This window comes from Lates calcarifer, unplaced genomic scaffold, assembly GCF_001640805.2.
Source record: "Lates calcarifer isolate ASB-BC8 unplaced genomic scaffold, TLL_Latcal_v3 _unitig_5444_quiver_468, whole genome shotgun sequence".
NCBI lineage: Eukaryota > Metazoa > Chordata > Actinopteri > Centropomidae > Lates > Lates calcarifer.
Window position 1 is genome coordinate 377,288 of NW_026117523.1, and position 6,000 is coordinate 383,287.

The 6,000-nt window shown below is 40.0% G+C and overlaps 1 long non-coding RNA gene across 1 annotated transcript; it reads left to right on the forward strand.

The window, feature by feature from the left end:
- The first annotated feature begins 2,146 nt into the window (after positions 1-2,146).
- LOC127140914 (uncharacterized) lies at positions 2,147-4,205 on the forward strand. The gene is made up of 2 exons (XR_007811418.1): positions 2,147-2,458; positions 3,054-4,205. It is a non-coding gene; the product is annotated as an uncharacterized LOC127140914 (long non-coding RNA).
- Positions 4,206-6,000: the final 1,795 nt, after the last annotated feature.

Here is a 6,000-nt window from a genome sequence, read left to right on the forward strand (position 1 = left end):
GTTCTACCTACTGTACACTGTGTATATATGATGTACACTATGTGATGTATGTTAGAATAAAATGTTATTTAACATGAATGTAATGGGACTTGAAGTTTTATGAGGAAGTATAAAGCTGTGACTGTGTTCAGAGACTCTCTCTCTGCTGTAAATCAGCTGCTCTGTGACGTGGTTCAGTCGCTCTGCAGCCTCTAAAATCAGATCCATGTGCAGGGTGGAGGATGAACTCTGAGGTGGCGCCTTGACGCCTCGAGACTCGCCGACACCACCATAACTCAGATCCAACGGACACGCCCTTCTGGGAACGCTCTGTGACGTCATCACTGCTCTGAGCCAATCGCAGAGCTCTGCAGACCACACACCTGACGGCTGCCAGAAAACCTCTGAGGAACATTTCCCTCCTCTGAACAAACTGTCACTGCTTCTTTAACCTGAAACACTTCACACAGATATTTATATACAGACAGACACCTGAACACACCTGAGGACAGGACAGAGCTCCTGTACAGGAACTTTGTGGGGACCTAACATACTGTTACACCTTCATTATGAGAACATCTGTGAAAGTGAGGACACGTCTTCAAAGTGAGGATATCTGGGGATTATGAGAACAGTTTTTAAAACCAAATGAATTTTATGACATTTTAGGCCTGTGAGGACTTTTATGTAAAGGTACTACATTTATGTAAAGTTTGACATTTATGTAAAGTTAGGATATTTATGAAAAGTTAGGACATTTAAGAAAAGCTAGGACATTAAAGTTAGGACTTTTATTTTAAGTTAGGACGTTTATGAAGATTTGGGACATTTATGTAAAAGTTAAGACATTTATGTAAAGTTGGGATGTTTATGTAAAGTTAAGACATTTATGTTAAGTTAGAGTATTTGTATAAAGTGTAGGAGGTGGGGACAGTGTTTTTAGAAAACATCTCTGAGGACAGTGAGATTAGAGCTGACAGTAGTGATTACTTTAGTCTGTAAAATGTCCTTCAGGAGACTTTGTCGTCCCTGGGTTTTGCCTGGCAGGCCCCATTTATCTGATTACTGCAGCCTGAGAGGAGGACCTGCAGACGTTACTCAGGGTGATAGGTGCCAGTATGGGGTGGAAGTAACTTTTTGTCTCTCCACCTTCATGTTTTACGAGGACATAGAGAGACTTCAAATACAGTTTGAAACACTTCAAATTTTACTGACGTCCCACGACCAGACTGTGGTTAATCCTCACAACACAAAAATCACAACAAATGATTCTTGTTGATGTTTTGGCAGCAGCAGGAGATGCTGCAGGTAGAGATGGACGAGTTGACCCGGTTTGTTTGAGGTTACAGGTCGGTCGAGTCAAAACTCATTCTGCCGCTGTGAAAAAGTCTGAAAACTGAGGCTGAAAGAACCTGATTTCTACAGACTGTAACTTTATATTTTATGTTTTATTTCATTCTATAATTTGTGGTCAGAGACAGGAACAATGAATAAACAAATAATAATAAATGAAAGAATCTCAAGTGTCAGTTTTCTGACAACCTGAAGCAAAATGTAATTTTTTGTCTTTGTGGTGCTTAAATGACAAGAAAGCTTTTATACATATTGAAACTAATTTAATTATTATTTAACGTGTTTATTACCCAGATAATGTTCATGTGTGTAAATAGACAACATAGTTTTACAGGAACAGAATTAATAAAGACTGACTGATCTCAGGTATTAATGTTCAACACATCTCTCTGTTTTACTCTACAAAACATTAATATTAACCTCAGATTTTTCCCTCCTCCCTCAGCTGTGTTTTTATGATTTTGTATGCTTTTAATGAAATTTTTTCTATGTAAATTTCTTGTGTTTTACTGTTTATTCTTTGTTAGTTTCCTCTGTGGATTCAGGAGTGTGTAACCGTCTGTCGAGCACCTGAGCTGAGCTGCTCTTAATGAACGGAAACCTTGTAAAATTAACTTCATTACAGGGTTTTCAAATAAAAACGCCTCCCTGCGTTCTGTCTTCAGAGGCCCAGCAGGCAGCGACTTCCCTCCTCATCATTCTCCAATTAAAAGCAGCAGGATGAGATTAAAACCTGCCGTCACACACGTCTGAACACTGTTTATACTCACAGATATGAATTTATATTCATGTTTGTTTCTGTCAGGGCCCAGAGGACGTCAGGAAATGTTGAGCAAACGTTTCTGACGACGCATAAACTCAGATTACACTCAGACAATACCTGAACTAAACTGAATATAAAGGAGTGAGGACATTTCAGAAACAGAGGACATCTGAGGATGGACTGATTCATGAGAATGTCTCATTTTGGAAAAACAGGACTGTGTGAAGTGTGTTTTAATATCTGTGAAAGGTCCAGATGTTTTTGAAGAGAAAGGGAATTTCTGAAAATTCTGATGTTTGTGGTTTGTGGGGACAGGTTTAGGAGTTCGGCTGAGGACAACTGTGGAAAGTAAGGACTTTTGAAGTGAGTAAAGTGAGTTCTAAAGAAGTGCAGAGGTTGTTGAAAAATGTGAACATTTTCAGTAAAGAGAGGACGCTGATTAAGATGGAGGATGTTTAGGAAAAATGGATGTTTTTGGGAAGTTTGGGACATTTGTCGGGAGGATAGACTGTGTGAGAAAATATATGAAAGGAAATGTTTACAGAGTGAAGACATTTATGAAATATTTTAAAGGTTGATTTCAGGACATTATAAAGGTTGATTTAAGGGTTGATTTCAGGACATTTTAAAGGTTGATTTAAAGGTCGATTTCAGGACATTTTAAAGGTTGATTTCAGGACATTTTAAAGGTTGATTTCAGGACATTTTAAAGGTTGATTTCAGGACATTTTAAAGGTTGATTTAAGGTTGATTTCAGGACATTTTAAAGGTTGATTTAAAGGTCGATTTCAGGACATTTCAAAGGTTGATTTAAAAGTTGATTTCAGGACATTTTAAAGGTTGATTTTAAGGTGTTTTTGGATTAAAAAAAGAAACCTAAAACAAACAGTGACAGTTTGTGAGTGTGGACCTACATCAGCTCAGCCTGTCTCTTCTTCTTTTTCTTCTTCTTCTTCAGAACCTGGATATGAAACATGTGAAATGTACGGAGGAGGACCATTGAGTGAAAGCCGTCGGCTGGCAGAGCCTCAGCAGCTCCTGGCTCATCTCTCTCGCTGCCATCAACGACAATTATCATCAAACCGTTTAACCGACAGCTAATAATGATCCGGGGCACAAACAGCAGCGGCAGTTTATCTGCTGCTTACATTACATCCTGACTGAGCGTCCTGTTCGCTGCGTGGGTTTGAACCCCGGCCAGAGGAACTTGGCAGCCGCGGCTCGATGGTTATTAATATTCCTAAAGGCCTGAGAAAATAAACTTCCTGTCAGAGAGGGTTGCCATGGCGTCTCAGAGTTGACACAGCAGTCCGACTGTAGCCGTCATTGTTTCTGATCAGAAGCCCAACCACTCATTATATTTCAATTTATGGTTCCTCTTTTCATAGATCTTTGTGTTGGTCTGAGAAACAATCTGTGAGAGGAGAGAAAAGCCCTGATGGAGACAGGAAGTGTCCCGCTGAGGGACACAACAACATGTTTGTGTCTCTGAGGACGTTTCTCACCCACAGAAAAAACAAACTGCTGAGCTTTAATGAGCCAAAAGACTTTTACTGACGAGCTGTTATAAAGAGAAACATGCAGCGTGAACAGCACAGCTTGACTCCTGATCCATAATCTATAATCAGGCTCATGTTTTCCACAGTCACAGCGACAAAAACTCCTCACGATTTCACACGACCTGGAAACACAGAGCTTTACAACTAAAAGACTGAGTTAAAGCAGGAACAGATTCAGGCTGTGTCTGAGCTGAATGAAGTTAGAACAGAACAGAATAGATCTTTATTGTCATTGTTTGAAAAATAACAAAAGAAGCAGCTCAGGTTGACAGCTCAAGAGAGAGAGACAGAATAAAATGAAATAGAGATAAACACAGTGAGGTAGTTTATACCGAGGTTATCGTGAAAAGTGAGAGAGACAAGAGGTTCTTCCAGTTTTTGGGCTTTATTACACCTCAGTTCTCACACTGTTTTTTTTATTTTCATGCACGTCAATTCATTTTTTAAAACTGTTGTTTTTGTCACGAGTTATCACAGAACATGAATATTAAGCAGTGAAAAAGTGATTATTCTCCTGCTTTCTCACCGTAAATAAACTCATGAGAATCATACAGTTAGAGTTTGATCTGGGTGAAAGGATCCTGGTAGTTGTTCTCTGCCTCCTCAAACTGTCCCACTAACATCCTAAAACCTGTCCTGGATCAGCTGTGGTGAAGCTTCAGCTGCTGGACATTCACAGACAAGTATTTCACTCTTTCACATTGTTTATTTGTGTTGTGCTGTTTGTGAAAGGAGGGGGAGGACAGGTTATACGTTTGACTGTGTGAAGAAGCTGCTTTTTAATCTGTATCTCGTCCCACAGGACAGGTGATGTTCAGGGTGAGTCCTTTAAAACACAGCTGTCCTTGTTTTGCAGTGGGTCAGTGCAGCACTGATGAGGGAGGTGACTGAGCTCTAACAGGCCTCTCCACATGCTTACTTTTCAAGACTCACCCATGCTGCTTTCACAGATAAAATATTCCACATACGTAAAGACATCTACAGGGAACAAGAAACAAACATAATCAACACATATATTAAAAAGACCTATACTGATGTTAAATAAATAAAACCTTTACTGTCAGAGAGGAGCTATGAGCAGAAAAAGGGATCGAATGATTTAATATCTATCACATCTGCCTCTATTTAAAATGTTTTATAGAAAGAGAGATCAAAGAGTTTTTGAATGTTAAACCTGCTGCCTGATGGCAGCAGTTGATCCTCAGTGCAGCACAGGAGCTGGATCAGTTATCATCTCGTTGGATCAGTCTGCTCGTTGATACACTGCAGGGACAGATGCTGTCTCACACCTGTGATCTCCATTCAGCTGGTGATGGTGATGAATTCATCCTCCTCTGGTCCGAGGCTTCACGGGGTCTTTTCTACATATTCTGGTCTGAGTCTGGACGAATCCTGGACGTCTTTATATCAGAGATACGAGAACTGACTCTGGACCCATCACCTTGGACTGACAGTTCCCCACCAAACAAACCAATGTCATTTATTTTGCCTTCTCCTCGTATGGATAGATCTCGTGTCCCTCCTCACCCTCGTCTCAGCTGTGAAACATTTGCAGCCTCTCGTCTCTCATTTTGAATCAGATCAACCTTTTCCAGTAGAATAGAAAATGGTGAGTGGAGACAAACAACTGGAGGTGGTTTTAACGGTATCAGTGTAGACAGATTAAATGTTGATGTGCTAATGAGTGGTTAATGTATACAGATGTATACACCAGCTGTGAAAGCCTGAACTGATGTTGATTTGTATCTTTGTTTCATTTTTTTTTCTGTTTTTTATATCTGTTATTATTATTTTTCTATGACAGATCGTTGACTAGGATCTGTTTACAAAAAGAAAAGAGAGCCTTATTAACCACGAATTAATGAGCCACACTCCTGTGCTGTTAATGCAGTTAATGTCGAGGTTCAGACACCGAACTGTTTGTTTGTCAGGAGGTTTTTCTGAGCAGCTGCTGCCTCGGTCTGATCCTGAGGAGGAATAAAAACGATGACTGACACTTTCCTGTGGCAGATGTTGGTTCAGTATTCGTCTTCTCACAGTGTAATTATTTCTCCGTCGCTCTGTTTGTGGAGGAATCTGAAGTTTATTAAAAGCTGCAGAAAATGTTCCTCTGCTCAAGCCTGAAACCTGAAAACTAAATCTGTTCACTGAGGAGGCAGAAAACACTCCAGGAAACCTCATGAAGACAGACGTGTCACATGACTCATCTGACGACGGATTAATGAGAAAAACCTGCTATCTCTCATCTCACATTTTATTTTATACAATAAAACACTCCTGTCAGCCGACACTTCAATTGCTTTCAGTGATAACAGGACGTCAGCTCACATCTGTCTTTACTTTTTA